Source organism: Balaenoptera borealis (genome assembly GCF_965194805.1).
Source record: "Balaenoptera borealis genome assembly, chromosome: 10".
In the NCBI taxonomy this organism is placed as follows: Eukaryota; Metazoa; Chordata; class Mammalia; order Artiodactyla; family Balaenopteridae; genus Balaenoptera; species Balaenoptera borealis.
In genome coordinates, this window is record NC_138874.1 from 103,566,653 (window position 1) to 103,574,635 (window position 7,983).

A 7,983-nucleotide genomic window follows, 5' to 3' on the forward strand; every position below is an offset into this window, starting at 1 on the left:
CCTGATTGGCTTATTGATGGTTAATGCTCCTCCTTCCCTCTGGTCGGTCTAGCCGTCTGCCTCTACCCTCTTCTGGTAACTAGGGACCACTCCTTCAGAGCTAAGCCCTAGACCTCCCTCTGGCTTGAGTCCATGAGGCAGGCATCCCTTTTGGGTGGGCCTAAGTCAGACAGAAACACACACATATCTGAATATCCCGTCTTTTTCTTTAAAGATACATTAGAAACATTTAATATCATCTATATAATGTCATTTTTAAGGTAAGGAATTACTCTCCAAATGATACATAATAATTTATTGGGTCATTCTGCCACACTAGTGAACATCTGTTGTTCTTTCTTCTCCGCATCTCTCTTTTCTTTCGGGAAATGCCTCTCCCCCTTTGCATGTGATCTGAATAAGATGGTTGATCACAATGTTTTCACTCCTCATTTTGCCTATAATCCTCTTAAGAGGATTATAGCAATTTACATTTTATAAGCAGGTAAGCAGATGACGCAAGCCAGGCCAGGCCAGTCAGATACGATCTGCAGATAGTCCTGAGCAAGGCATGACCCCACTCAAAGTTTGGTTGATGAGCAGCAGGTGACTGAAGTTGGGTCATTCTAACAGCAGTAGCCCTAAGAAATACTGTCCATTATACTGAGAATTCTGGAGTTACCCTGGTTCCCATCCTTCCTGATGCCATTGATTTGAGGAACTACCCAAACTTTCCAATATATTTTTTTGTTGAAGATTGCTAGAGTTGTTTTCTGTTCTGTGCAACCAAGGAATTCCAAATGGTAAACTTGTTGCTAGGCATCTTTAGTTATTTTTACTATTTTGAATACTTCTGTGACAAACATCTTTGTGTGTATGCTCATATGTATGTATAATGGCTTTTTATACATTTTAAATAATTTCCCAGAGGTGGAATTACTCAGTCAAAAGATATGAATATTTTTCTGATTCTTAATATAAATTACTCAAAGGTTTCTTAAGAGGATTATAACAATTTACATTTTATAATATATGTTACAGAAAGTACTATTGAAAAATACTACAAAAATTTGCTTCTCTGTTCAGAGGACCTTATAATAGATAACTATGTTGAAAGTACTTGATGTAGGAATATAGAGTGCTTTCAGTTTAACTTTTAAACCATTTAATTGGGTTGTTTATGAGATCTTACACTGTTTTGGCCAAACAGGCATTTATAGGTTGATCTATACCAAACATAGGATAATAAACAGATTGCTTGTTCAACAAACTTAAATCTGTAATAAAAAAGCTGACACTTACTGAATATTTGATGTACACTTTGCAAATGGCTTTGCATCATCCCATGATCTTCTCAAAATGACCCTGCTATTATCCCTAACTTATAGGTAAGGGAAGGAAGACTTAGAGAACTTGATTAACTTTCCCACAGGTTGTACTGGGGCCAGAACCCAAATCCATGTGGCTTTTAACCCTACTATAAAACTGCATCTCAACCATCTCTTCCTGTAGAACCTGGGGTCAGAAAGTCAGGTTGGACTCCTGACTCCACCACATAGTTATTGGATAGCCTTGGGGAATTCACTCCACTTCTTTGAATCTTGGTTTTCTAATCTATAAAACTAAAACAATAATACCTACTCTACCTACCTCATAGGACTTTGTGAAACACATAGAGATAATGTGGGAAAGTGCTCTACAAATGTAAAGTATTAGCATGATTACTTAGGGTAGTGAACACCATGGAGAAATATCTCTGACCTCTGTGAGAGGTCATAAAGAATACTGGGGCCTTGGGATACCCACTCCTCTTTTTCTGCCTTGAGTTTTGAAGCAGTTGAGATACATACACAAGTCCAACAGATGAGAATGAGCTATCACTGGACTGGGATGGGGTTTAAGTGTGTGGCCACGACGGGCTTCCTAATACTTCATGACTGAATAAGGAGACAGATCACTGACCTGACACCGGCAGATCTGGACACTTTGTGTCTCTCCCACAGGGCAACCTCTTACTGCATGGCAATGGAGGAGAAAATTGGCTGAGGACAGCCTACTCCAAAAAGCAGAGCATGAACGGCACTGAGCCACAGCTGGTCAGGTCCTCCTTCCTGAGTAAACAATCACATCATTCATTCTGGACAAAGCCAGTGAGGTGGTGCAGAGACAGAGAGAGCAAGAGTTCCTCCCAAGTTTTACCAACCCGGGAATCTTTATGGGGATATGGAAATATGAGGTTTGGGAGAAGACAGTTTCCCTCTTAACAGTGAAGAATCACCATCCTTATTAGTAACAGGAAAACAAGGATCAGAGGGTGTCTTCCCTCAACTCTCTCTGCCTCCCTTGTGGCTGAGCTGAAGGGAGCCACCTGTGGCTGCTGCATATGATTTTGTCAACTTTGTAATTCCACACCCACTCCTTAACTCCCCACCACGTGGCCTTCAAATTGTTCGTTTAAAAAATGAAATGTGTTTCCTCTCCTATGAAATACAGACCATTGTCAGAATGCTTGCATTGTTCGCTCTCTGATGTAACCCTTTCACAGCGTTTGGGCTGCTTTCTTTCTCTTTGGGGTCCCCTTCGGGTCCAAGTGTGTGCCAGCCGCATCTGGGCAGCAGAAGCCCCGTGGAAGGACACTAGGAGACAAGAGCTGATGGGAATTTTGTGATTAGCTGTCATGGTTGCCTGGTCCTGTCAATAGTACTCAATAAAGCCACAAGGCCAAGTGTTCCCTTCTGCATACTAATTTGCTGGATCAGATTTCTCAGTGCAGAAGCACTTCCCAGGCACTCAGTTTTAGAACATTAGTCTTGGTTCTTAAGTGGTTAAAATCCCTAGCTGGTCTTTAATCTGGGTCTGGAGAATTCTTACTTATGGCTGAGATTCTGCTAAGATATTTTTGCCTTTAGTATACACAGATCTTTCCCCAGTTTCTTAGCTCCCTGAATCAGTTATATCTGATCAACTGTCTCTTTCCAGTCTCCAAGAGTGTTAAGTGCATATTCTACCAGGTTTAGCGGACAGGAGAGCTTCGAAATGTCTTTCTCTTTGCTCCCTTTTCTTTCTTACTGCCTCTCTGCCAGTCAGTCCCTTCTCTCCAACTACACCATCATGATGACCACTAAGGAGGTCTTCTAGGGCCACCCTAGTTCCTGTCCATCCAGAAGTCTGTTGTTCAACCTTTTTGCTGGTTCTATGAGCCGCCCCTTCACTATATTCCTATTTTGGCTTAAGTTAGCCAGAGCCTCCTTGCAACCGAACACCAGTTTGCAGCGAGCTATGTCATTGCTGAACTGATGCAGCTTTTCTTGTCAAATCTCTGTTTGTGTATGTTTGTGTGCATGTCTTTTCTCCTCAGATAGAATGTGGTCTTCTCAAGGGTGCTGGACCACATTCCATCCACCCGTAAGTGTCATACAGCACCTGGCAGTGCCTTTCACAAAGGAAGTATACAACAGACATTTATTGATTGATTGTTCCACTTTCTCCTTTAGCTTCAGCAACTCCCCACTCATATCAAACATCTCCATGGAGTACCAGAAAAAGCACTTAGCTTTACCTGCAGCTATGGTTCCATCCCTACAGCAGCTAAATGATAACCAAGGAAGGCAAATATAATCCTGCCCTGGCATCAGGCCCTCAGTCTTCTGAAGCCCCATGGCAAATAGCAGAGCTTGTGGGATCTATTTTTGATCATCTCCTCTTCTGCTCACCCTGTGGACTCACTCTGGACTCTCTGTGGGGATTAAGTCCCTAGAGTAAAGGGGCCAGATATAGAGAAAATCATTATTTTATTTTATCATAGCAGTATAAATACTGAGTTCTCTGGTGTGTGTTTATGATAAGCCCATCTTTCTTTGATGAGAGAAACAGAAAAAGTGAAAACTAGACTGTCATGTAGTATTCAGAACTCTTTGATTGCATGTGACATATACTCAGTTCAAACCAACCTGAGTCAAAAAGGAAAATATATTGGTTCATACAACCTTGTCACAGAGAGGTCAGAGTGGATAAGGCCTCAGGGACAAGGGAATGGGATACTAGGATTAATCCAGGGTGGGTTGCCCAGAGGTGGAAGTGGTGAGAGTGGAGTCCTATTAGAGGAGTGGGTGTATGGTAGGGTGGTGGTAAGCATACAAGGACAAGGGCCACCAAACCATTTTAAAAAATGGTTTCTTTTGACGTCTTCTTAAATTTTGCAAATACTTCCAACAAAGTAGCACGCAGGGAAAAGAACACAAGGACTTTACTGGTGTGTGCTGTGCTTGTGTCATGAGCCTGGTGCTGGCCTTGAACAGCTCATTCACTGCCTTGCCTGAGGCTATCGGTTCCCTGTAAAAAGCTTCTACAAAGTTGTTCTCGAACTGGGCTCCTCATATGGTTCTGTCCCTTCCCTGTTGATTCACACCGGTGAGCTCCCTCATTTCCTGACCCCCGGGACTGATGACTTGTTTGCATGAACTGCCTAACTTTGCTTTTGTTTTCATCCTGGAGGACAAAGTCTTCAGATTACCCTGAACCAAATAAACTATAGCCACTGGGCTACAGTCTCCCCCTGCTCCAACTGGGCCATGTTCCCAGCACCCTTCACCCTAGCTTAGGTCAAGCATTCCTGATTAGTGAAAAACCTAGTTCCCAGTAGACATTCCAGAATCTGACTGTTTTTGACATGCTGTGAAAGTTATCCATACTTTGGAACTAAAGCATTACCCCACTAAAAGCAATATCAACCAGGCTGCCCCTGAACTGTAGTGAGGACTAAATGTGGAATGTTCTAGAGAGCAGTATTTTGGGCACTTAACATATTCTCCAAAAGGTGTGCTTAGGGCACAGCACTGAAATTAACACCACTTAAGTCTGTCATATTCATGGAGTTGGTCTCATGCAATGCAGCTTCAGAAGTGGAGCCAATCTCTTTTGTGTGGCCAGCCTTCCTTCCTTCAGAAGTCAGCTGTGTTTTCTGCTGACTCTCCATGGAAAGGCAGTGCCTGAATCCTCAAAACCATCACCTGGAGTAGTAAGTACTCCTGACGGTAACAGAAAGCATCCACTGCTGGAGCTCCAAAGCCTGTGACAGATTATGGGAGTGAAATGAGAAAGCTGAGCTCTTCAGATAAACCTTGTTTTTTACAGGCCCCCTCATTTTATTGCATAATTATTCTGAATCCACTGATAATTTGTACAATTTTCATGTAAGTCATTCATACATAATTCTCTCTCATGCGATGCTTGGCTTTGCTAATACATATGTATTAATGAGAGCTACTTCTTAAGTGTAAATGTTTTATATGTGTTATGGCTCTTGGCTTACATACAAAGGATATTGAGTACCATGATACCAAGATCTTTTCTCTACATATGTAAAGAATTCATTGGATTGCTGAGGTAGACTGATTTGTCCATGTCTCTGCTCACTTGTAACAAAGGCATCATTAGCTCAGGAACAAAAAAGGAAAATCCATGCAATTAAAAGAACAGACTGACTTTGCCTGATGTAAAAATAAGACAAAAGAAACTGCATGAAAGACAGTATTTCTTTAATCAGATCATTGAGAGTCTATTAAAATATTTTTTTCTTTATGATGAGAACTATCTTGAATCAAGTGGTAAGTGATAACCTCTCTGGCATTTTGTATTTACCTAGAATGGTGGCCTTGCCATAAAATCTCACCTAGCATGAGTACAGAGATAAGTGCCCTGGCTTGCTTTTAAAAGCACTCTGGATTATATTTTAGTCTTTCAGTGAATGAAAAAGAATAAACAAATCCCTCTGTGAGAACACCTCTTCCATCCTTGGGGAAGTTATTCTGCCAGAGTTCTATCTAGTAGTTACCTTTTCTAATTCATTAAATGTTGTCCCAGGCCTTGACACTGCTAATTTTTCTCTCATTTGTGATCAATTTAAACACAGGGAATTAAGTGTTCAACTTATTTTTTTCTTTTCGTTATATAAGTTTCAGGTGTAGAGCCTTATAGTTCAATATTTGTAAACAAAAGTTCAACTTGCCTTCCAGGATATACTCAGCCTTACTGCAAAGATCTAGGGAAGAAACTTAGATTTCTGCAGAATCTCTATCATCCCTTCCATTACTCAAACCCATTTAATTGTTGATTCTGTCCACAAGTTCTGGAAAACAGACAAGAAGAAAATGTCCCTATCCTGCTCCATTTTCTGTACTGGAAAAAGCATTTGTGGCAAAGCTGACCTTACAAAAGTGCATTAATGCTGGATGACATTGAGGACCTTCTATAGGCCCTTTCTTTAAAAAAAAAAAAAAATACACACATGCACACACAGTATTGCTGCAAAACAATGGTGATGGCAGTTTACATACTGAACCAGCTGTTTCCCAAGAATGTTTTATCCAATATCCTCCATAGACAGTGAATGCAAAAGACTTAGGTTGGAAAAGTACATTAGCTTTTGATTAAAGATTGGGTGAGGGCCAGTTAAATTTTAAAATCTGAATGAGCTTGCTGACTCAGGCTCCTTAGCAGCATAATGGACAGACAGTCCTCAAAGCTTTCACTAAAAAGGTTTCTGGTAACTGACGTCTAAAGAAATGAGTTGAAATATAATTCACTGAACTACTCAGCTTTCATCTGAAACAGAATATGTAATCTCAAAGAAGTCAACTGATCTCTTGAAATTTTTAGGTGAAATTAAATTTAAAGAAGCTAGAGCTTAAGTATTTTGAAGAAAGGAAACCTCCAGTAGCTTTGTGATTATATCATTTTATCCTTTCGAATCCTGTATTTAATTCTGTTTATTGCATTTTAAGTGCAGCTAGAGTCACTGATCTGTTGATAACAAAGTCTGGAATCATTTGTGGGAGGTTCTCAGGATGTATCAAAGACTGATTTAATTTGAATTTTGTTTTTAATTTTGGATTCTCTCTCAACTCTGCCTTCTCTTTTTATCCTCAGTAGTAGAAACAAACTGTGCCTTTGCAGAAATCTCCCCAGGAGCTTGGCTACAAAAAAGGCCACTGAAACTACCCTGAACTTGGAGGTGGTTTCATAAATCAGGACAATAATTCTCACCCCTTAGGCTACAGCCCGAGATCTGTCAGCTCTCCTTTGCAATGATCCTAGAGGTGAAGGGGTTCTCGCTTCCGTTTCTCACAAAGGAATATAAGTGATATTAATAGTCTTCTTTCCCAGTCCTGTGATATCTTGCTAAATTTATGGGAATACAGCAGCACTTCTGCAAGGTGCAGCAACGATGGCTACTTTAGAAAATGGGGGAGTTCTTTGCAGTCAACTCTGAGTTGAGGGCTCCTTGTATAACTTGTCTTCCCAATTAGGTTGTGAACTCCTTTAAGAGGGCAGCTATATCCTTTACTCCTCCTGGATCTTCTCAGCCACTCCCATGCCACAGGATTTCAACAATCTGTTACCAAGCCATCTTAATCCTTTCTCTGAAGTGTGTCTTAGCTTCCTTTTATTTAGAATGTCTGCCAGTTTCCAAAGACCACTGTCTTCTCTTGAAATCAGCCTTACCAGCCATATTTGTACTATATGACTCTTTCAGAGGCAGTAGCTGATTGGAAAAGTGATGGACAATTGCCACAAACTGAACCAATCAAATTCTCTCTCTCTCTCTTGGATTTTGAATTGAGATTCAGAAACAGCCATTTAGTCTCTACATGTGGGTAGAACTGAAATATATGAACTCAGAGATGGAGGGATGCAGTATTCTAAGAAGTGGAGAGAGAAGCAGAGGAAGCCAGCCTGCATAGAGAGAATGAAGTAGCAAAGAGAAGCAGACATGAATTCAAAGAAGCCTGATACCTTTCTGGTTACGTGCTAGCCACTTCAGAGGCCCAGATGCGTTCCTGTCTGGGAGCATCATGATCTGCTTGCATAAATCTATAGTACATCCTTTCCCATCCCCTTTGCATGTCAAAGTTCTTTTGCTCTTGAAATCAAGAGTTCTAAATGATATAAAAATGTCTGTTATGCAGAAAGTAGAATGGCGGTTACTAGAGGCTGTGAGGAGGG